Here is a 26049-nt window from a genome sequence, read left to right as displayed (position 1 = left end):
TGTTAGATGTGCCTTTCTCCAAAATACTATCCATTACCAGGATACTGTTTTGCATCCTGCAGATCTACTGTTGGTGGGATTAAAGCCTCTGTTGCAACTAAACAGCTAGAAGCTCATTTCTCTCTTTCATTGCAATAGTTGGATAGAAGCATTATGTTCTTTTTTTTCCCCTTAATTTTCATACAGCTTCTTCCTGAAGACAATGATTCATGCTGGGGCATGATTGTGTAAATGTCATCAGCCCCCTGACATTCAGGTAATTGTTTATGTTCAATCAATGTGAATAGTATGCTGTCTGACAACCACAATTTCTAACAAGGTACACTATATAGCAGTCACTTGATTACTCTGTCCTGTTTTCCTAATAGTTGCACGATGACTGGGTGTCAAAACTTGAACCTTTTCCATCAATACAAAGCTGAATTCTCTCTGCCCAAAGACAGCATGTTTCCCCCAAGTGGAACCTATTAAATTTTCATAACAAAGGGCATCAAATGTGTAGAGGTTATAATTAAGATACAAGCTCTTTTCACTACATTAGCTCTTTGCAGCTAAGACTAGAATCAGTTCCAAATTGTAGCAAATTAATGAGAGGACAAATGGTCATTTCAGTTGTTTCAGGGACAATCAAAGCAACGTGAATAGAAAGGAAGGAGAGAATGGATGCTCTATTCTTCAAAAAGATGGCTCTATTTTGATCAATCTATTATATTACTGCATGAGTCAGTCCAACTTTATCAAGCCCATTAAATTGTCTACATTGGAATGCGTGAATGCTGTGTCCCATTGATCTCCCAGACTCAACAATTTGATCGAGGGAACCCATCGATGTTATCATTCAACTAAATCCACTAAAGTCAAAGATGAGATTTCTTTTCCCAAAAGATTATTACAAGAACACCTACACCAACCTGTTGCTCATTGACTACAGCTTAGTGTTCAGCACCATCACACCAGAAAAATTCATGATCAGCCCTGAATCCTCAACTTCCATATTAGCAGACCCCAATAGGGTAGATTGGCATCACTTCCTCCTCACTGACTATTAATGCAAGAGCACCCAAGACTGCATGGTGTCCCTTACACTACTCCCTGTGCATTCATGACTGTATGGCTAAGTTTGGCTCCAAATTCACTGATGATACCACCATTATTGACTAAATAACTGGAAATGATGAGTCTAAATTCAGGATGAAAATTGAGAATCTGGTTGGGTGGTGCCAGGACAGCAATGTTCTCTCAACATCACCAAGATCAAGAAGCGCATTGTTCATTTTAAGAAAGGGTAGCTGAGAGGATGAGTCCTATAAGTCTGTATTTCCAAAGACCTTTCCTAGAGCCAGCGCATTTGAGCTAACTGAAGAGGACACACCTATACTTTGAATGGAGTCTGTCGAGATTTGTCATGTTGTTGACTATTCTTTCAAACTTCCACATGTGCACTGTGGAGAGTACACTGGTTGCTTTACAGCCTGGTTCAGTAATTCAAATGCCCAGAATTCAGAAGGCAGCAAATGTAGCCATTATAGACTCCTATATCTCATCCAGGCTTGCGAGGCATTACCTCAAGGAGGCAGCCAACCTAACAGTCACTACGAAATCAGTTGACACTTGTGAACAGGTTCGCAGTCCGAATGAAGAGGGGAGTTGTGGTTGCCCAGCAAGGGACAAGGGGCAACTCGGGGGGGGGGGGACACTTGGGGTTAAGGGAATTTTAGATGTGGGAGTGGTTGAAGTCTTGTCTAAAGTGCGTTAAAAATACAGAAATCAAAATGGGGAAAACGGGAAAGGTGGTGGTGAGGAAGCAGAAATGAGATGTAAGCAGAATACGAGATGGCCATGTTGAACTATATGACTATGAATATTAACAGAATACATAACTAAATAAAAAGGAAGAGGCTATTAAATTTACTGAATTCTATATATAGCATTCATCTAACAATGAAGATCTACCGGGACCAATGCCTGAAGAGGGCGCACAAAATCAGTGAACCGGTGCGGACTTGAAAGGCCAACATGGCCTGTTTCCGCTCCGTAAATGGTTATATGGTTAACTGAAGTGGAACACAATAAATTAAGGAGAGACTGGGTAGGGCACATAACAGCAGCATCATATAATTCAAAAGCCAGAGGTGATTTTATTAATCAATAAAAATGTACCAATCAAAATAGAGGGGGAAATAATAGATCCAGCAGGGAGATATGTAATGTTAAAATGTCAGATATATTCAGAACTGAAATTTGGTCAATACATATGCACCTAATGAAGAGGATCAAAAGTTTATGCAAGATTTTTTTTGAAGATTGTAGATATGCAGGGAAATATATTGATAGGAGGGGACTTTAACCTTAATTTGGATTCAAAGATGGATAAAACTGGACAAGACTAGCAGAAAGAACAAAGTAGCCAAATTTATGGTTAAATCAATGCAGGAAATGCAACTTTTGGATATATGGAGACAACACCCAAAGGAGAAGGAATACTCATTATTCAAGTAGACATAAAACATACTCAGCCCATATCTAAGGGAGAGTTAGGAAAATGGAGTATAAAGCTAGATTGTTATCTGATCACTCACCCGTTATTAGCAATAGAACAGGAGGACATCCCACCAAGAACATAGATGGAGATTAAACTCCATGCTACTTAAAAGAATTTATTGAGCGCCAAATTAAAATGTACTTTGAAATAAATACGGAATCAGAGAAAGACAAATTTATATTATGGGATGCAATGAAAGCCTTCATCAGAGGGCAGATAATAAGTTATGTAACTAAGATGAAAAAGGACTACAATCGGGAAATAGAACACCTGGAAAGGGAAATAGTAAGTACAGAAAAAGAACTAGCAACAAGGGAAGATACAAAAACAAGAGAATTGGCAGACAAAAAAATAAAATACGAAACACTACAAAGATACAAGGTGAAGAACAATGAAAATAAAGCAGAAGTATTATGAGCTAGGAGAAAAAAACACAAAATACTAGCTTGGCAGCTTAAAACAAAACAACCTAAAAGAACAGTATTGGCATCAAGGAAAAAGGACAAACAAATTACATATAACCCAACAGAGAGCAATGAAAACTTTAAGGAATTCTACGAGCAATTATACCGAACTGAGAACAAAGGGAAAGACGACAAAATAGATGAGTTTCTAGCAAAAATTGAACTACCAAAATTGCAAGAAGAGGAGTAATTGATAAAACCATTTGAAATAGAGGAAATACAAGATATATTAACCATATAACCATTTACGTATTATATATAAAAAAGCTACCGAACAATAAAACGTCTGGGGAGGACAGACTCCCAATAGAATTCTATAAAACATTTAAAGAGTTAATAATTCCTCCTCTCCTGGAAGTAGTGAACCAGATAGAAGAAACAAAACTTGCCAGATTCATGTAAAACAGCAGTAATTACAGTAATACCAAAGACGGGGAAAGATCCACTAACACCAGCATCGTATAGACTAATATCTCTACTTAACTCAGATTATAAAATAGCAAAACTATTAACAAACAGATTGGCTGACTGTGTACCAAAAATCGTAAAACTGGATCAAACTGGATTTATTATTAAAAGACGAACAACGGACAATGTCTTTAAGTTCATTAACTTAATCCATGCAGTACAAAGAAATAAGATGCCAACAGTGGCTGTTGCTTTAGACGCAGAGAAAGCCTTTGACAGGGTAAAATGGAATTATTTATTCCAAGTATTACAGAGGTTCAACCTACCAGAGAAATATACTAATTGGATTAAAGCATTATATAAGTGTCCAATGGCGAAGGTGACAGTAAATGGATATATATTGAACCAATTTAAATTAAACAGCTCAGCTAGGCAGGGATGTCCACTAGCTCCCTCACTGTTCACTTTAGCAATAGAACCATTGGCAGAACTGATAACAGAAATTAAAATAAAAAGGGATAAAAAAATAAAGGAAGGAATATAAAATCAGTCTATTTGCAGATGACATCATAGTATACTTAACAGAACCAGAATTATCAATAAAATAATTACATAAGAAATTGAAGGAATATGGAGAAATGTCAGGATACAAGATCAATGCAAATAAAAGTGAAGCAATGCCAATGAATAATGTGGATTACACAAAGTTTAAAAAAGAATCACCATTTAAATGGCAAACACAAGCAATCCGATACCTAGGTATTAGACTAGATAATAATCTAGGCCATCTATACAAATTAAATTATCAGCCTATAATGAAGAAATTACAAGATGACTTAGAACATTGGAAAGATTTACCACTAACATTGATAGGAGAGTATTGTATCCCAAGGATACAATACCTATTTCAATTGTTACCAATTCCCTTAACAGAGAAATTCTTCAATGAACTGAAGAGAATAATAAGGAAATTCTTATGGAAAGGGGGGAAACTGAGGATGGCACTAGATAAATTAATAGAATGGTACAAACAAAGTGGCTTGCAGCTACCAAACTTTAAAAATTATTATAGAGCAGCACAATTAAGATATGTATCAGATTTTTATCAAACAAGGGAAAAACCAGATTGGACCAGGTTAGAGCTAGATAAAATAGGGAGAGGGTACCAGAACAAATACTTTATAAGTGGGATGAAAAACTGGTGCAATATAGAAGTTCACCAATACTGCACCATCTGCTCAACATTTGAAAGATTCACAAAGAAAAAAAACAAATTACCGACTACCAAAATTATTATTGACGCAAAATCAACTAATCCCTTTCACAATAGATAACCTTTCCTTTAGAGAATGGGAGAGAAAAGGAATTAAAAGAATAGAAAATTGTTTTTTGGGAAATAATTTATTATCATTTGAACAAATGAAGTACAAATATGGTACAACTCATGGTAGTGTTTGCATACCACCAACTGAAAACCTACCTAAAGGACAAATTGGGAAGCAGACAGATTACCAGAAGGAAGCAGCTTTGAATATATGATTACAGACACAATGATAATGAAAAGATTTATAACAAACATGTACATCAAGCTGCAAGAGAAAGAAAATGATGAAATGATCTATAAACCCAAACAAAAGTGGGAAAAAGATTTAAACAAAGATAATAAATGAAATATGGCAAAAGTTATGCTCCGGAACTATGAGAAATTTAATAAATACAAGGTTACACATGCTACAGTATAATTGGTTACACAGGCTATATATCACACCCCAAAAGTTAAATAAATGGGATCCAACATTATCAGATAGATATTTTCACTGTAAGAAGGAAACGGGAACAACAGTGCATGCAATTTGGGCATGTGAGAAAGTGAAAAAATTTTGGGAAGATCTAAATCAGATATTAAATAAAATCACAAAAAGCCACATACCAAAAAATCCAGAGAACTTTCTTCTAAGTAATACAAGAATTAGGCCTCAAACTGGATGAGGAGCAAAAAAGATTTATTATGATAGCCTTAGCTACAGCTAAGGCTCTCTTGGAAATCAGAAAAGAGCCTGAGAGTACAGCAATGATACATAGAAATGAATAAATGTATTCCATTAGAAAAAATAACAATTTAAAAAATAAAGTCGCATTATTTGAACAAATTTGGGAACCGTATATGGAACACAACAGAGAGGGCCTACCGCGGACCTCCACCCCCTAAAATGATAGAATGAGTAGACAAAATGAACTGATCCAGTGTGTAAAAGTAGATGACACAATTTTCTTGTTTATTTTTATTATGTGATGACATTGTTTAATGGGTTTATTGTATTGTATATGTTGAACGTTTAATGGGTTTGGAGGGGGGTGGGAAGGATGGAGGGGGGAAAAAGGGGAGAAAATGACTGTGTATGTTCAAGAGGGAAATGTTTGTGTTTTGATTAATATGGTTCATCATGTGAAAAATAAAATTTTTTTTAAAAAAGGCAGTCAACCCCAACATCTCAGTCACCACCTCTTCTCACTGCTACTTACAAGCAGAAGGCACAGAAGACTCAGTTCAGTTGGGTTTCTGGTCAGTGGAGACTGGATAGTGATGGTGCAGTATTTGGTGAAGTTAATCCATTGTTAATTACTACCATCAGCTGCTGCATGAATGCTGTTTAGGTCTTGTTCAATCAAGATATGGGTTCCTTCATTTTCCCAAGAATTGTGAATAGAGTTGAAATTATGCAATGATCAGCAGAGATCACCACTTCTCATATTCTGATTTCAGATTTATTGTCAGAGTACATACATGACATCACATACACCCTGAGATTCCTTTTCCTGTGGGAGTAACAGAATTACCATTTATTGGCAGTGCAAAAAATCCAATTAGATGTACTCATATAAACAAATAAATAAATGTAAAACTGACTGTAATGGAGAGATAGAAAAATCATCAATAAAGTGCAAAGGTAAGAGTCCTTAATAAGTCCTTGCTTGAGTTTGTTGTTGAGTCTGATTGTGGAGGGGTAGCAGCTGTTCCTGAACCTGGTGGTGCGAGTCTTGTGGACCTATACCTCTTTCCTGATGGTAACAGCAAGAACAGAGTATGTGCTGGTGGTGTGGATCCTTGATAATTGTTGCGCTTTCTGATGGCAGCATTCCCTGCAGATGTTCTCAAAGGTGGAGAGGGTTTTGCCTGTGATGTGCTGAGCTGTGTTCACAACTTTTGCAGGACTTCATGCTCAGGGGTATTGGTGTCCCAGGACCAGACCATGATGCAGCATCTCAGCACACTTTCCACCTCCTATCTGCAGAAATTTGCCAGGGTTCCTGATGTCATACCAAACCTCTACAAACTGTGGCAGAAAATCCAGGAAAGAGCCTCTGAGATAGTGATTCCCAAGAACTTGAATTTGCTCCCTCTCTTCCTCTGATCCACCCAATGAGCACTGGATTGTACATCTCTGGTTTTCCCTTCCTGAAGTCAACAATTATCTCCTTGGGTTTGGTGACAATAAGTGTGAGATTGTTGTTGGTGCACGATTCAACCTTCTGTATGTTGACTCATCACCCTTTTTATACAACTCACTACCATGGTATCGTCAGCAAATTTATGGATGGTGTTGTTGTCCTGAGCCACACAGTCATAGGAGTAAAGCGAGTAGAGCAGGGGGATAAGAACACAGCCCTATGGTGCTCCAGTACTGATGAAGATTGTGGAGGGGATACCAATCCTCACTGATTGTGGTCTGGAGGTGAGGAAATCCAGGATCCAATTACACAATGGGGTATTGAACCCCATGCCTTGGAGTTTTCTGATGAATTTTGAGGGGGTTATGATGTTAAATGCTGAACTGTAGTCGATAAAAAGCATCCTGATGTATGCATCTTTGCTGTTGTTTTCAGAATAGGTTTGATGGGTTCAAAGAGAATTAAGGCTAGACACATTATCAACTGTGACAGATTAATTAGGTTATATTTTATATAGTATATAGATATGTTTTAAAGGAGATAAATTGTGGCAGTATTTTAGTGTAGGTCACATACAAACACTTCAAAAAGATCTCATTTAAATTTCCAGAGCTCTGCTCAAGCCAGACTCAGGGTGCCTTTGCAAAGATTTTGAAGAATACCTATAAGGACTTCACAAGTAGGTGTTAACTGGACATGCTATGAAGTAATGGATTATTGTTTTAAACAGTAACAGATGAACAAACTCAGAAAATTAGTCCAGAGCCGCAGTCTGCCTGAGTGCAGTTGGCTGTTCCAAGAGAATCATGTGGTTTTCGGAGTGTCAGAGTAGGGGAGGGGGAGTGAATTCAGTTCTACAGTAGCAGCTGGGACTAGAACATGACAAGCTGGCAAGCTTGTGGAAAAACCCCATTTTGAAGACAGGTTGTTAGATCTTAGTTCAGCCTGGTCAAAGCCCTTGTGGTCCATACAAGAGGAGAGGACTGGCTGCACAATGTTTCAGTTGAAATAAGGGAAACAAAAGGAACTCTGTGGTGACCTGAAAGAAAGAGGTTATCATCTGGAAAACCCTGATGGGGCAAGTTTCTTTGGCAAGACATTGAAGTGACTGATCAGAGGAATTCAGTTTGGGTGTGTCCAGCAAGCAATAAATCTCTGAAATCAACAAGAACCTTCCTGTGCACAAAGCACAAGAGTCTGGTGAAAATTCATAAACATTAATTTCTCTGTAAAATATAAAAATTGCCTGATAGTTAAAAGCAACTTTTGTTTAATTAGCCATTTGTCTTGGTGAATTTCTATTGCTACTGAGTTTTGGGGTCCTCTGGGCTCCCAACACAACAAAGTGGTCTTTATTCACACACAGGGGAACTCTCTAAAGGGCACCCACTCACAGACTAACCTGGAAATAAGAAACAAATAAACTTCACATCAAGTGCAAAACAAATTGGGAATGCAAGTGTTAAACCCACAATGCCATCCACCCACAAGCACAGCACACTAATAAACAGTACATTAATTATAACTAACAAATATATCAAATAAACCTGGTTTCCAGCATTGCTCAGGATCTGGGATGGCCCCTCAGAAACAGCCATCTGGTGCTCACTGGTGGCCTGTAGTCTAGACTCCAGTGAAGATCTCAAGGCAGTAACAAAAGAGAGCAAAATTCAACATGCTAGGCTATTTCAATGATTGGTCCAGGTGACTTGGGAGGACGAATCATCAGCTGCACATGTGGGCAGAGCTCACCACTGATTGGCACCTGGGGGATTAATCACAAGTCAGCTGCAAGGGCTAATCACATATTAGCCTCACAGGGGGAAGATTTATTTCTTGATTGGTAGGTGAGGTAACTTCTGACTGGATTCCAGCAGAGAGACCATGTGACTCTCCACAATCAACAGGTGTTCCAGGGATGTTACAGTAGAAGGAAGCTCCATGATGAAGCTGGTGAGGATGTTTGAACTAAGGACACTGGTGTAGAACTGTCTTTGGATTGAGATTCATTTTCAATAGCAACCATTGTGTAAGGTACAAATAGGAGAGGTTTTTATTAACAGTGATATACCTTCACAACCACAGTGGCCAGAAATGGGCTTTTAATTTAGATTGTACTTAATTAAAAGCATTTAAACACTTCAGCTTCCAATACAAGATTTGAAGGCATATTTGGATCATAATCCATGCCTCTGGACGCTGACAGTGATTAAGGGCAGTAAAGTTAGCGTAGTGATTAGTGCAATGCTGCTACAGTGCCAGCGATCGGGACTGGGTTTTGAATCCCACGTAAGGAGTTTTTATGTTCTCCTCATGTCTGTGTGGGAGCTCTGGTTTCCTCTCACTGTTCAAAACATACTGGGGATTGTAAGTCAATTGGGTTGCATACGCTTATGGACTGAAAGGGTTTGTACCACGTTTTATGTCTAAAGATAAGTTTAAATAATCAGAGTTGCACTAACCGCTACTAATATTTTGAGAATGAAGCATTCTGTTCCAGTGATATGCAGAGGAAGTGAATTTTCACTGCTTTTGGAGAGGCACATTAAACAAGAAAATATTGGAAACTTAGAATGGTAGAAAATTTCGAACATAGACCATGGGCCAAGTAGTCTCTTTATCTATGCCCATCCAAAAAGAACCAACCATCTTAATTCCTCCTTCCAGTGCTTTATCTTTCACTCTGCAGATCACATTTCTTCACGGACACCTCCAAGGACTTTTGAACTGTACAAAATTGACTGTTTCTATTTTGTTTTTAGACAGGGAATTCCAAACTCCACCTGTCAATGGAAATATTTTTCTTTATCTCTTCTCAAATACTGTATTATCTACTTTAAATCTATGCCATATGATTTATGGTCCTACCATCCTAATTAGATCCCAATTCATCATTTTATTAAATTAAGTCTCTCCAAAACCTTTCAAAGTAATGAACCCAGCCTTTCCAATCTTTCTTCATAATTAAAATATTCCCATCCTTGCAACATTCTTGTAAATTTTCTTGACACTCTCCCGAAACTTGTCCAATATTTCTCATAATGTGGTGACAAAAATGTACATAAGATCTGGGAGCAGAATTGGGATATCCATAAGGTCGTGGCTGATCAGGCCATGACCTCAACTATACTTGCCTGCACTTTCCCCTTAACCCTTAATTTCCCTGCTATGCTGTGCAAAAATCTATCTTAACTTGTACAGTTCTGGTAGAGTAAAATGCTTTTTACCTTCTGTGCCTTGACTCAGGGGGGAATGCATCCTTTTTGCCATTTTATCAAACTTAGAATCTGTGGACAACACTCTAAGGCTCCTCTGTTGACTTGTACTTCTCACCATCTTCAGAGTTATTGTGTATTCTCATCTGCTTGCACCTCTCCAAGTGCATTGCTTCAGACTTCTTCCATTAAAATTAATTTGTGCCAAACAAACTAAGCCTATATCTTCCTACATTTTAAGGCTTTCCTTCTCACTATAAACCTCTATATTCATCTGCAAGGTTTTTACCATATTCTCTCCATTCATTTCTAAATGATGAATGCCTACTAAAACCTGGAATGGATTCTGTGCAGAGGACAAAAACAATGCATTTTAATGTGATAATGCTTAGTTGAACTAAGAGAGAGAACTTTGTTCTTGCATATTTCTATCCTCCGCCTGTTCCCTGCAAAGTTTGAAATGCCATTAAAAATCTGGTTTCATTTTACACATTGGAGTCATAGAGTTGAAGGAGCATTGATACAAGCCCTTTGACTCCACTCATTCCATGCTGACTGTGTTGCCTACCTGAGTTCATGCCGTTTTGCCTATATTGCTCTTAACAATTTCTATTTGTGTATCTGTTTTAAAATGTCTTTTAAAAGTTGTAATTATTTGTGTTTCTATCTCTTAATTTTAGTTTTCTTTATTCCAATCTGAACTTCACTCAAATCCTTTATGGTTTAAAGTATCTGCAAAGTAGCAGAGATGAAATTGCCTGCAATTCGATAACTAGATGAAAAACAAATTGAAAGAAACTCTGCCAATTCTGGGATTTGTATCAACACCATAGTGATTCATTTGAGGAGAACTGAAAATTAGATGTGCTGTCTATGTAAACTCATAATGCAATGATGATATCATTTCCTCCTCAAGTGCAGATTGATTTTTTAAACCCCCCCCCCCCCGTCATGATAATGAATATGTATGAGATGTACCGGAAGTCACGTGGTATGAGAGAGAGAGATAAGAGCACAAGCAGGAGAACAAAGGAAACTGGAAAATAAAGACCCTGAAAAGTTTACCTGATAAAACTTGTGTTTAATGTTTAATAACTTCACATTTCGGGCCACAAATGTGACACCCCCCAGTAGGTAGTGAATTTCACATCATCTCCATTCACAGTCTGCTATGGGACACCAGTATCCCTGAACATACAAGTCCTCCAAAAGCTAGTGGACACAGCCCAGGACATCACAGGCAAAACCTTCCCCACTATTGAGAACATCTCCAGGGAACACATCCGTCAGAGAGCAGCAGCAATCATCAAAGATCCACACCACCCAGCATGCACTCTGTTCTTGCTGCTGCTATCGGGAAAGAAGGTGTAGATGCCGCAAGACTCGCACCACTAGGTTCAGGAACAGCTGCTACCCCTCCACCATCAGACTCCTCAAAAGCAAATTCAATCAGGGACTTATTTAAGGATTCTTGCTTGTGCACTTTATTGATTTTTTAAAAAATTCTCTTAGAATTCGGTTTAATTCATCTGTTTTCATTTCTTTATTTGTTTACGTGTGTATGCTGTGTAGTGTTTTTTTTTGCACAACCAATAAATAGTTAATTCTGCCTCTTCTTCAGAAAAAAAGCATCTTGGGGTTGTATGTGATGTCATGCATGTGCTCTGACAAATCTGAAATCTGATTCTCTGCCATAAATTTATTTCCTGTTCCGGAACCATTTACTTAACTATATACCCTCCCTAAACTCATTATAATTTTGTACATTTGCCCTTAAATGTCTTAACTTTCTTTGCTCCATTACTTTTCCAACTTAACATTTTTATTACTGGGACACTATTTAAATAAGAAGGCAAATGGTATGTTAACCTTCATTGTGAAAGAATTAGAGCACAGAAATTAAGATGTCTTACTAGTATTATATCGAGCTTTGATGTGCGCTTAAAGTGAGTGTGAGAAAACTCAATAGTGATTTAGGGGATAGCAAACTTGGGGGTTGAGTAGACAAGGCCTATATTCCGTTGAGTCTAAAGAATGAAATTCTCAAGTGGCTCAACAGTCTGAATGTAGGGAGTATGAAGCTTCTGGTTGAGGAGTCCTGAGCAAATGGTTATTTATCTAAATAAAGGGTAGACTATTTAGTATTGAGATGAGGAGAACTTTCTTTGGTCGATGGTGAATCTTTGTACCAATTTGGGACAAAACAACAAAATTTGTCAATTATTTGCAAGATGCATCAACAAGAATGGGTGATTGAAACAGAGAACATATCAACATTTGGGGAGTTGGGAAAAAAAGGGAAGATGGGAATAGAGGTTGGCCATTCAAATCTATTCTTATTAATCGTACTTTTTTTAGTGCTTTTTGTTTTGTGACTTCATATGGAACTCTTGTTTGGACAGCTGTTCCCATCCTCCCCCAGGGCTTTTTCCTCACTTGTTGATTTAATGGAGGCTTTTGTCTTCCCACACATCTGTTGATAAAGTAACAGGATTAATTTTGGATGAGCATTTTGTGCAATGGTGATTGAAGCTACTAGATTAATAATGTGGAGTCGTGTTCAATTACCACAGTGGAATTCAAAAGTTTCTAATATAATGATTATTGTGTTTGCCTCACATGATATAGACCTTGGTTCAAACCTGTACAGGATGACATTTTTGAATGGCTCAGTGATTGCACAAGGTCCTGCTTTCTAGCTCCAGCAATCTGGCTTTGATCCCGATCTCCAGAACTACCTATGTGGAGTTTTCACATTCTCATTGTTAATATGTGGATTTCCTTTGCACGCTCAAGTTTGCTACCACTAGGAGGAGTCACGTGATGGAGTAGTGGCCGGTCAGGGAATTCCACCCTCTCCCGAAAAGTTTTAAAAAAAAAACGCACAAAACACAAAGGTACAAGATTAAAATTTAAAACAAAGTAAAAATAAAGGTGAGAAGAAAATGGCAGCGAAGAGAGAAAAGTCAAAAACAACAAGAAGAAGAAAGAACGTCGGAAGAAGGTGAAGGCCTTACCTGTCCGAAGAGGCCCGCCATGGAGAGAGAAGCCCGCTCCCTCAGGTCAGTGGAAGTCCCGGGCTCAGGACTACAAAAATGGCTCACAGAGCCGAGTAAAAGTGCGTAACCGCGCATGAAAAAAACACACTGACAGGAGGGGGGAACAGCTGCGGAGTCGATCTCCACAGCTGAGAGAGACACCTGCAATACAGCAGCAGGTGCAGAACACAGACAATAACGACAACAAGAAAGAATAGGGTAAAAAGAAAACAAGGAAACAACAGATGGTCAACCCAGAAGAAGAAGAACAGAAAGAAATGGAAGAAGAAGAGAAAGGCAAGACAATGGATATATCTTTTTTAAAGAATATATGGAATCAGTGAAAGAATGGCAATTACAAGAATTTAATGAGATAAAAAGAAGAATTAAGAATGCAGAAGAAAAAATGAATAAAATAGAAATGGTCATATCAGAGATAGGAAAAAGAGTGGATAATGTGGAAAAACGAGAAATTCGTTTAAAGACAAATTAAAATGTACTTTGAAATAAATACGGAATCAGTGAAAGATAAGTTTATACTATGGGACGCAATGAAAGCGTTCATCAGAGGGCAAATAATAAGTTATGTAACCAAGATGAAGAAGGACTACAATCAGGAAACAGAGCAGTTGGAAAGGGAAATAGTAAATATAGAAAAAGAATTAGCAATGAAGGAAGATACAACTAAAAGAAGAGAATTGGCAGATAAAAAAATAAAATATGAAACACTACAAACATAAGGTGGAGAAGAACATAATGAAGACAAAACAGAAATATTATGAACTAGGGGAAAAAACACACAAAATTCTAGCATGGCAGCTTAAGACAGAACAAGCTAAGAAAATGGTATTGGCATCAAGGAAAAAAGACAAACAAATCACATATAATCCAACGGAGATCAATGAAAACTTTAGAGAATTCTATGAACAATTATACCAAACTGAAAACGAAGGGAAAGAAGGCAAAATAGATGAATTTTTAACTAAAATTGAACTACCAAAATTACAAATAGAGGAACAAAATAAATTAACAGAACCATTTGAAATAGTAGAAATACAAGAGATAATTTAAAAAAATTACCAAATAATAAAACACCAGGAGAGAATGGATTCCCAATAGAATTCTATAAAACATTTAAAGATTTATTAATTCCTACCCTCCTGGAAGTAATCAACCAGATTGACAAAACAAAGCTTACCAGATTCATGTAAAACAGCAATGTGGTTTATGGTGTGAAAAATAAAAAATTTAAAAAAAAAAAAAAAAGTTTGCTACCACTTTTCAAAGATGTGGATGTTGATCGGTCAAAACAAAACCGTGCATACCCCAGCATATGCAGTTGGAGAGAGAATCAGGATAGAGTTTACAAGGAAACAAGCATGGGTTTAAAAAATATAGATGCTGGGAATCTGAAATTACAAATAGAAAATGCTGGTCGGCCACCTTTTCGTGACTCTAGTGCTTAGTTATTCCTGGTTGAGGAGGGGGCCTTTATTGTAGCACTCATCTTTCTGATGAAGAATCTTCATCCTGAAGTAATAGCTGTTTTTTTTCCTCACTGATTCAGCTGGACTTGTTGAATATTTCTCGCATTTGTGTACAGGTATATCTTGTTTTACGAATACAAGCTGTGTTCGCTTTTTCGGATAGATTTGAATGGGTTTTTGCTTTTACAAAAATGGGCTTCAATAGTAGTGAATGGGTCTTTGCTTTATGCAATTTCAGCTTATGAAAGGTTTCATAGGAACACTCTAGTTTTGTAAAGCAGGGTATAACTGTATTTGTATTAGAAATACTACATTACCAAGAGGGATAATTGGGGGAATAAGATTGAAGGAATTGCTCTAAATTGTCATAAACTCTGTGGATTGAATAGTGACCATCCATGCTATGCAAAAAACATAACTGAATCTACTGGAAATGGAAATCTATAGATCTTTTGATTATTTGGAGAATCAAAGAATGTGGGGATAGTTAAAAACACAAAACTGGGGAAAATGAGCAGGTCAAACAGAGTATTTTGTCTTGTAAAGATATGCAACCAGTTTGGGGCTTGAGCCCTTTATGAGCAGAATGCAGGCAGGCACCTGAACAAAATAGTGGCAACAGAGCATAAAATGGCCATAAGGTACCATTTATCAAAATCATGGTTGACCATGCTTGAAGGGCTCCTTTTTCTTTCTACTCTTGCATTATTATCCTTATGACTATAAACCTTCATCTATAAACCATTCAATTAAATCTCTAGGGCCTTTGTAGCTTTCCAAAAGCATGTTAACCAGAATTCGATGCAATTCTTCCATTGTGACCAAATTTATATTTTAAAGGGTTTTTGTTCCCTTTGACTCCAATTGTGAAACTTGGTCATTAAATGTGTGTGCAATGTTACTTCCTTTTTGAAGCACGTTACCTGATCGTTACTTTTGGTATCTTCAGCTCCAAAGTCTGAATAAATGGGGATTTATTGTGAGAATGTTGGAACTTTAGGATGTTAAAGAACAATAATCATGGGAATAGAGCAGGAAAAACTAATGACTCATCCTTATCAATATGGGGCATAATGGGTGCTGTCTCTCTTGTCTTGCATTTGCAGATTTGTTTATTGGGTGAGCATGGAATTCTCAGAAAGTGAGCACATCTAGCTGCAAAAATCCAGGTAGGCATGACTTCAGAAGGCAGGCTTTCATTATAAAAGTCACCACCCACTCTTGCTCATGCCTTGGCAATGTGCACTGTTATGACCTACAATGAACAGAATGATAGAAAGAACACCCTGTGACTGAGGCGGAGAATTATCAATCACTATTGGGTTGATCTGCATTGTCTGAAATAATGTTAGCAGCCTCCAAATGCAAGCAGGGCCTTTCAGTGTCTACGATCACAGACTATATTTTACTTTTTTCAAATGCTATTTAGATAAGCTATCCCACAACAGACACAGTTTAACGTTGTGTATTAGAAATAATCAGCCACACAAGTTAAAGAAAAACTGTAATTTCCACACTTTCTGATGACATAATCTTCCAAATATACAAACAATTATTAAACTAGATTGAATATTTTGTTTGCGAATGTACTCATCAATAATATTTGAGCTATCCTCCACAACCAGTAATAAAGTGGTTCATTCCCTGATATTTTTCTCCTAAGAGAGACAAAAGGATCTTTCTAATTCGCATGACTGTACTTGTATTAAAAAAAATCATGAAATGTAAATAGAGGACATTTTGTTTTCTATTCCAATTACTTAATCATTCTCAGGTGGCAGGCAAACTGGGATTATTATCTTGATTCTCCAGGTTAACCGTCCTCATCGTGGGTCATTTGTGCACCCTAGGGAACACTGCACATTTAAGGGGAGCCATGGACTGAAATCATAAAATATTTTTAATTTTTTTTGTAGTTGGTAGGAGAAAAGTGCAGAGGAAACCAATTCAACTTGACTGCTTCACGGGGCTGGGGAGGTGGGGGGGGGGAATAAACATTGAGCAGCGTCCTAAGTGGGCCATAGCCAAAAAAAAGGTCGAGTCTAGCTGCTCGAGGTGATATCCAGTGAATACTTTGAGTGGTCCCTTGTGGTAAAATAACTTGCTGGCTCGCTGATGGCTCTTTGCCAATCCTACGTTGTATCCACTTGGACCTGAACCCACTTGATCACTGATGCTTTTCTCGTTTATCTTCCTTCAGCAAGTATTCTCAAACCTCCCTGAGTTGCTGCTACCATTGTCAGATTGTATGATTTATAAGAGGTGTTAAACAGCCCACTTACTCATTGGCTAGTTATGAAATGGCAGGAGTGACAAGGGGAATAATTTATGTGGCCTTGCTTATTGCTGTTGTACATGCTTTCCATTTCCAGTGTTAATGATGTGTCACAGCAACAAAAGCAGGGGGTTTAGCCTTTCCCTGGTCCAGATCTTCATGACTTTGACTGGGAGCAATAAGTATTGTTGAGATTTGGAAATGTTTTGCTTTCACATGAATTAATACTAAATGAAAAAGTATGAACCTTGATCACCCAGCCTTGTCCAAAAATAATCAATCGGTGTTGTTGATTTTATTGAAAAGTACGTGCACATGCAGAGAAGCTGATACATCATCAATCACTGAGGAGACCATTGTGGAGAAACCAATAGGCTTTAATTCATTTGAAAACATAGCATATCCCTACTGTTTAGTTGTCCTGCACTGTTTCAGGGGGCTGTGGAACAGCTACCTTTATACAGGAGCCACAGATGCAGATAATTATACATTATAGTGGTTTACCACAGAGGCTTCCATTCATAATGTAGGAGGATGTCCTTCGGTCATCCAGGATACAATTTTGAACTGCAGGATATTTACACTTGAAATGTTTTCAGCCAACAAAATCAAGGTGAGGCCTTCTTGGCAGATAGAAGGTATATCTGAAGCCTGTAAATGGTCTGGGAACTTGGTGCAGAAACAATGTCCTCCCCCTGTTCCCCCAGCTTCCATCCACTTACAACGCACACATTTCACTGCCAGATCGTCTCCCTTATCTGGTTCCATCTGCCCTTCACCTCTCTTCCAATGGTTCCCATTTCCGCCACCTATTACGTGATCCCACCTCCAGACGCATTTTCCCTCTCCACCATCTGCAGGGACTACTCCCTCTGTGACTCCCTCATCTTCCTTCCCATAAAATGCCCCCTTGGCAGTGACCCCTGTGTCTGCAGGTGGTGCTCCAATTGCACCCACACCTCCTTCCTCACCATCATTTGGGCCCCAAACTGACCTTCCAGTTGAAGCAATATTTCACTTGTGAATCTTCAGGGGTCACCTATTGTATCCTGTGCTCCCATTGTGGTCTCCTCTACTTTGGAGAAACTGGACTCAGACAAGGACATTGCTTCGTTGAGCATTTTGTCTCCGTCCACTACAATAGCATGGATCTCGCAGAAGCTACTCACTTCAATTTCCCACCACATTCCCTTGGTCTCCTGCACTGCCAGACTGAGACCATTTGCAAATTGGAGGAACAACACCTCGTGTTCCATCTGGCCTCCCTCCTATGCCATAGGTGCTCTGTGATTAATAAGGGATTCCTTAAGGTGGTATGTGAGTGGAAAGAAAAAGTTTGAAAACTGCTGCTCTATGCTCAAGGAACCCTGCCACCCAGGCCATGCCCTCTTCACTCTCCTACCATCAGGAAAGAGGTGCAGGAGCCTGAAAACGAGCACTCAGCGGCACAAAAACAGCTTCTTCCCCTTTGCCACCAGATTCGTGAATGAGCAATGAGCCACAAGGCACTGCCTTACTTTGACATTTTCTTGCACTATTTATATTTATTTTGTGAGGTAGTTTAATGAATGTTTGCACTGTGATACTTGACAATAAATTCTGATTCTGAATATAATTTCAACTGTTCTAGCTTAGTCTTATTAAAGGGTTTTTGACTTGAAACTTTGACTAACTGCTGAGTGCTTCCAGCAATTCTTTCTTTGTTCAGTATTCCAGCATTTGTGATTTTCCAGGGAACTCGGTCTGTCCTTTGGAGTCAACAGCCAATGGGAAAACGGTGTGGCTGTCCAGAAAACATTTTAAGGCAAAAGACAAAATTTTCTTTTGCAGTCTGTGTGTGAACTAAGAACAGTTGGCATTTTTACATCGAAACTTTGGAATTATTTTTTTTTAAAATTAGCATGCTTAACCTCCGGAATGTCCGAATGTGGTTGTTTACATGGACACTTCTACACAACCTTCCTGTATTGTGGAGTTTGTCGGAGGGGGAACATCATATTCATTAGGCCTACTTCTTATGGAGTGGCTGCGGTCAATTTACACCGCAGCCACTCCGTAAAAAATGTGCAGGGGTACGAGTGGAAAAATTATGGGATGGAGCTTGAATCAAAATTTCTGTCCCAACATTTTTACACTGCCACTGGAGCAGAAATTTTCCTGAAATTTTCTGCTGTTTGTGGCTGTGTAAAAGGTCATAATGTTACTTAATTAAGTTACATTCCCACTGGTGGAGGAACTTCTGTTTGCTTTGGTGAGAAAAGGAATTAAACTGACCTGCAAAGTTTGATGCACCTGATGCTTGTTATCTGACTTCACACATGAGGGAAGAGTGATGCGTGTGAATGAAATTGATCCCTTCAGGAGAGGAAGGAAGAAAATAAGCAGTAAAATGGTCAGAGCACATCCTAGTATATTAAATTTAAATTTAACTTATTTTCCTCCTACCTTTTGATCATTATTTCTCCTCTTCAGAAAACAAAAATGAAAAGGGAATGTTTCATCCATGATATCTTTTATGGAGAAAGAATATGTAAATTGGCATTGTAGGGCAGAGAAGAAAAGGAACTGTGAACTGTTCCATTTTTTTTCTTCACTCCCTTGCAGCTAGTAGTAAGTGCCCAGTGTAGAGTCTGGTTGCGCACTGGGCAGATAAGAATTCTAACCGAGTTACGGTAAAGTCTGTAACTGGACAACTGGCATTGCTGACTTCCAGTTTCCTGCCAGATCCTAAACTCACTCCCAGAGGATTAGTCGTCACTTTTATTTATCGTTCATACTGTACTCGCTCTGATACTGCTTTACCATGATCACAATGTCCTGGTGAAGCCTTTCACCGTGTTTGTCGCTCGCCCCTTTTCCACTGGCATCCCATTTAATTGGCTGTGTAGTGTCCTGATATAGGAAGCCATATGTGCTGTTTCCACTGATACACTGACTGCTTTTCCACTGAACACACTCATCCCCGGGAATCTGAGTCTTCTGCCTTTAACTGGAAACTGGTGTCCTTTCTCTGCTGGTTTAATTGGCACGCTGGCATCCGCTGATGCTGGGGATATGAGTAGTCAATCCTTAGCATGAAATGATGCCATTTAACGCTGATGTGCCAACTGTTTTCTTTTTTCACTGGACCCTGTCCCAGTTAATTCCCCGTTAATTCCTGGGACAATGTGCCAGTGCAAAAGGGGCTACTGACTGCACCAAGATCAGCAGGGAAGAAGACCAAGTGCGAATGCAGAATATGAATTTTCAACGACATGCTACACTTCATGGTTTTATATGCTTGAAGTAGACTTAAAATATGATAGGAAATCACAAAAATAGGTTATCTAAAAAAAACTATTTGATAGGAAAATTTAAAGACTATTTTCATGTTCAGCAGCCCAAAATCCATAAAATACACCCAAAAATGCTCAGGAAGCAAAATCTTTGTCACCCAGTATTATCAATGTGCATACTGTATTAATCATTTGAATGTATTCAAGTAACTTTTAAAGCAGCCAATCTCAACTTTTTAATCAGATGTGTCCTCCCTTCTCCCCTAGGAGCTGCTCAAACTTTATGGGACCCCTTCCCCGTGAAGCAGTTAATTCTTGTTTTTTTTTCTGCACTTCTCTCCGACCGACTGCATTAAAAATTTACAAAATATGAGGTGAAAAGAAAATGAGGTTTTTACTTTAATGTGCTGTAGCGTCTGGAGTGGGTGGACCCTTATTTTTAAGGAATAAAATATGCCTTGGTCCTCCACAAAAATGTCAACAAGCAAAGGAAATACAGAAAGATAAAGATTAGTGGGACAATATACTAGGATGAGAAAGATGGAGCACAGAATTTACTGATGGTATTAGGATGCTTTGTGCTTGGTTGAAAAATAGCTGCCAGCATTGGATGATTTCAAACTTGAAACAAACACCAAAAATGCTGAAGAACCTGGCCAGTTGAAAAGCAGGTATTGAAAGTGAAACTGTTAAATGTTTAGTGTCAATTACCCACGCTTAGAATTGGGGTAAAAGTGAAGGGTTTGCAGTTTTCAAGAGAACCGGAGTGAGATACAAGACAAAAGACTATATGGCAACATTTTTAGTGTGATATTTTAAAAAAGAGTGAGAAAGGGTGTGGTGATACAGCCACTACACTGGCCACACTCCTACCAGCCTACTGCAGGGAGCAACCACTGTACCTCCAGGTTGGGAAACTGAGAGGCTGGCCCCACCTGCCTGCTGTCAATTACTGGCCATATAAAGACCCTCGAGCCGGCCGGCATAAAGACCCTCGAGCCGGCCGGCTTTGAGGGTCAGTTGGGCACATGGAACCAATAATGTATAGAGACCTTGAGTGTACGTTTAAGCTGATTAAAACCTGTTGTACAGACTGTGAACTTTGTGGCTGAATTCTTCAAGCAACAGTGTTCACAAAAGGAAAAGCACGCTAATAGCAAACAATGTAAGAATTTACCTAATTAACCGATTAAGAGTCAGAGAGAGGAGTGAAGGCTTTTTGGGAAATTGTAAAACAGAAGATTGGGTTGTTATGGAGCACCCAGTGCATCTTTGCAGGCAACCCCTCTGACTTGCTTTCACTTCAATTCTATTGGTTCTACTGTAACGAATGAAGCCAAATTAAAAACTGCAGACTCTTTCACAGATTGGGCAGGAGATGCCTAATGTGACAGGCTAATGTGATGGTTTGTCTGGTGCTATGCTCCTTCCATCATTTATGTTGTTTTTTATGTCGGTTCTCAATTCCATTCAGAACGTTCTTTCTTCATTTTGAGGGGTTATGTTGCTGGAAATCCCAAGACCCATTGGGAATGTTACAGAATTTGGAGGGGTTTGAATATATCCATTAGTTTCTTCTCTGAGCTCAGACTAAAGTATCTTGGCCTGTCCAGCAAAGTCAAACGAGTTTAACAAGGGCTTCAACACTAGGAGTAAGTTAGTTAGAACATAAAAATTTTGTCTTCATTTAATTTATAGTGGTTTATGCAATCGAGCTACATTTTTAAAAATTTTTAATTACTTTAATTAAAATTACAGTTAGCGCAACGCTGTTACAGCACCAGCAACTGGGACTTGGGTTCGAATCCCACGCTGTCTGTAACGAGTTTGTATATTCTCCCCGTATCGGCATGGGTTTTCCCCAGGGGCTCCAGTTTCCTTGCACCGTTTGAAACATACCGGGGTTTTAGGTTAATTGGGTGTATTTGGGATCTCAGGAGACTAGCTATATGCTGAACATGATGCAGCAGGAAGGTCACAGGATAATGTGGTGTCGGAGTAAATATTGGTGGAAGATTATCCCAATGGAATAGAGAAGGGAGGCAACTGGCTGGATGATTCCAGTTGTGGTGACAAAGATGTTCCTCACATTTACTGTTGGAAATTAGTTGGAGAAGACCGAGTGATCAGGAAAAGAATGGAAATTTGTACTGAAGAACTCGACCCAGGAGAGTGTAGTGAGATCAGGTGCCTCTGGAGAGGCAAAGGTATGATTGATGTTTCAGGTCTGTTCCTTTTCCTCCACAGGTGCTCTTAACCTGCTGAGTTCCTCTGGCAGTTTGTTTTCTGCTCCACATGCCTACATAGGCAATCTCTTGTGCCTCTGTATCAGACCAGATCCTTGGCTGAGCTCATTGTTAATGAGGCTGGTTACATGTGTTTGCCATACAGTACTAACTGTAAAATGTGGGACATTATTGCTCTTGAATCAGGGATGACATTTTGATGACTTCATTTAAATATATTGTAATGAACAATTGGTGAGATTTCTTGTGCTAGATTATGAAACAAAACTATCTTCTGTTCTCAATTCTGCTTTGTGAACTCTATTGCCATGATTATCTTTTTAAATTTATATTCTAGTGTTCAGGTGGTGATTTTTTAAAAATTAGAAGTGTGTTAATAGAGTGATATAGTTAATGGGCCAAAAATCATACATCTTACAAGTTCTAGACATTGCTGGCAAGGCCAACATTTAATGCTAATTGGCTACCCTCGTGGTGAAAGTGCTTTCACAAACATATTGCTGATGTTGAGGCTGATGACAGTTGCTCTATATATTACAAAAAAAAAGTCTGATCCAAAAATTGAATTGCAAAGTTCAATATTTTTGAGCCATGTTTAAAAAAAAAAGTAATGTAAAATCCATTTGCACATAGCGCATTTCTAGATAAACAGGAAAGGCTCCAGATTCAGCATCATCCTCCATTGGTTTGAGACATGGTGACTGTTGGGAAACAAGAATGACATCTAATGGCATTCATTAGTGACTGATTTTTCTGTCATGTAAAGGTCCCATTATTGTCATGTAATACTACATTTAGAATCTAACATACATGAAATTCTTTAACTTTCATCCACTGTAAGGGAGGCAGAGATTCACCATTTTGTCCAGCACCCCTCACGGAAACCTACAGCACCTGGTGTTCCTCGGCGGTCTCCTCTCCAAGTACTAACTAGTCCTGTGCCTACTTAGCTTTCAAGATCAGACCACCACAAGTATACTCAGTCTATTAGATCCTGTAGCTACTGTAACACCAATTCTGAGTAGATCTTAATTGTTAAAGGTCCTCCTCAACACGAGATACTGCTAAGGCAGTAAAAAAAGTTTCTCTTGAAATACACTTGAATTATATTTCCTCAAATTGTTCCTCTTATTCGGGAGTATCCAATGTCACAATTCGTATTCCTTGAGTCTACCTTGTAATGTTGGAAATACATGGTGCCCATGTCTATAACCTTTCTGTCACTATCCATATGCCACTCATGGTCAAATCTGTACCAAAGCTAGCTTACTAGTTTGTGCATTGGTTCTGCCACTTTATGGTAGAAGACTTTGGATCTACATCACATTGGATATGCAAGTATGTGCACAAGACTTGATACCCAATTATACTACACTTGATGTATTGATTGCCATGGCTGTTAGAATATTGCTCATTCAATATCTCAATCAAAACTACCATGGTTCTCCTGCATATAGCTATTTTAAGCACATTTTCATGAGGAAAAGTCTTTCTATTTTCAATGAAAAGAACCACTTACTGTTCCATTGTTGATGCAAACTCCACAGTGTATCTGGGTCAGCATCCGGTAATCCAATAATTAGTGTGCTATTAAGATGGATGCATCATTGAATTATGCTAATCATATCTAATTTTCTTCATCAGATTATATTAGAAAATAGATTTTACTGAAGTCTCAGAAAAGGATTATACATTAAGGATATGAATCAAGTCTGCCAATTAAATTTCTTTGATATCTCTCCATGTGTTTAACTTCTGCTGGCTTTGAGTTTTTCTGGAACATCTATTTATGTTAAAATCTTTGTGTAAAGGTTCCAAAGTCTCTTTACTACCAATTTCATTCCACCAAAGCATCACGTTTCCTGCACTGAATTGAAATTAATGTTATTATGCTTTTTATATTAGTTATACAGACCTGAATATTTCCTAAGCTTCCAAACTCATTACCTTTATACTTTTGCCTCCAATGTCAACTTTACAATAGCAGACTGAATGAGTTCAGTTCAGATTGGAGGTGCCAACCTGGGTGAATTTGATCACTGCTCCTTTTGATTACTCTTGTCGAAATAATAATACTGTAGTAAACTCCCTGGTATCTGGAATTCAAGCAACCATCAACAAAACTGAGGAAAATAAATAATTAAAAAGAATTAAATAATAGGTGAAAATATGTTCTTTTTTTATTTCTGGAGAAAAACGGGCTATTGTAGACGATGAATAATGATGACATTGTAGAATAGGATGAAGATTTATAGTCCCTTTATTGGATTCTTAATTCTTTCTTATTTTCTGTTTAACATCAGAATCTGAGGTTTTGAGGAAAACCTGATAATTATAGTTTATATTCTATATTACAATTTATATATGTTATGTATATACAGGTACTTTGAATTGAATTATGTAATCAGAAATCATGTATACAGGTTTTTTCTATTAAAATCAATAATAAGAAAATACGCAAGTTTAAATTGTAAAAGTAAATGTTCTGTGAAGTGACATATAAACCTTTGGTGAAGATGGGAGCAAATATTCTGCCACTAGGTGCCTTTTTTTGTGCTTTGTATCAGCTGTTTGAATAAAGTTGTGTGAAACAGCAATGGTTTCAGCCAGGATGAAGAGCTGGTTGATGCCACTCACCGTTGGGGTGACCCTCTTAAAGTGTCTCCTTATTCCTGCTTAATAAGAGTTGTTTCAGACAGGTTTTGCCTATAAACTTGGGGGGAGGGAATTTAATTATTTATAATATTACTGTTCGTCTTTCGGGTGGCTCCGTGGAGGGGGAGGAACCTACAGATGTAACAATTATCAAATGTTTTCAAAGAATGTGATGGAAAATAAAGTAAAAATGCTTTAAGCTTTGTATATTTATGCAAGTGAAGTCTGTTCAGTGCAAGTGCAGTGTAGAGCTCGTCGAAAGAACCAAAGACTTGTTGATCCAAACCAAGGCTTTTATTAGCAAAAGACAGGAGCTCTTCACAGGTGGCCGACCAGTCCGGAATGATTCGACCTGGCTAGGGACACAACTCTTTAAGGCCCAGACAGTAGGCGTGGCTTAGCTCTCAGCCAATCGCTGTAAGCACAGTCTAGATACAGTAACTATATACACTATATACATTGGTGATAGATCTGTACTATCACATGCAGTATAGTATTTTTGTCTTTTAAACAGTTTATTCTGAATGCAGGTGTATTAGTTAAGCAATGTTTAAGTCCGGAAAATGCACTTATCTGACATCTACCAATCCCAATAGGTGTCAGATACCAAAGGTTTTACTGTAGTTGCAGAACATTTAACAATGAATGATTTTTTTATTGTCATATACAAAGATGTTTATTTTGCATGCTATTCAGCAATCCACTCTCATCTCGGGTAGTACAATAATAAATAAAACAATGTAGGGAGTAATGCAACAGTAATCAAATGGTGTATGGTATGAAGAAAAGTACAAAAGTGTAGCGCAAGTAATGAAAAATAAAACTACAAAATACAGTGGAAGGACACCATCTTTTGTCTGTTTGAGATCCATTCAAGAGTCTAATAACAGTAGGAAAAAAACTGATTTTGAATCTGGAGGTTTGTTACTGAGCACATGTAGGTTCCTTCCTTCGGAAGGAAAGGGGTAGAAAAGTGTATGATCAAGATGTGATG

At 38.2% G+C, this 26049-nt stretch overlaps 1 long non-coding RNA gene across 1 annotated transcript in view; it reads left to right on the top strand.

The window, feature by feature from the left end:
• The window catches only part of LOC138747002 (uncharacterized), a 64746-nt gene that overhangs the window by 13675 nt on the left and 25022 nt on the right, over positions 1-26049 (top strand). Inside the window, exon 3 of the long non-coding RNA XR_011347228.1 lies at positions 187-256. This is a non-coding gene — a long non-coding RNA (uncharacterized lncRNA). The remainder of the gene's footprint in view (positions 1-186; positions 257-26049) is intronic.

This window comes from Narcine bancroftii, chromosome 12, assembly GCF_036971445.1.
Source record: "Narcine bancroftii isolate sNarBan1 chromosome 12, sNarBan1.hap1, whole genome shotgun sequence".
NCBI lineage: Eukaryota > Metazoa > Chordata > Chondrichthyes > Torpediniformes > Narcinidae > Narcine > Narcine bancroftii.
The sequence above is the reverse complement of the archived record's forward strand: the minus strand, read 5'-3'. Positions and strand labels throughout refer to the sequence as shown.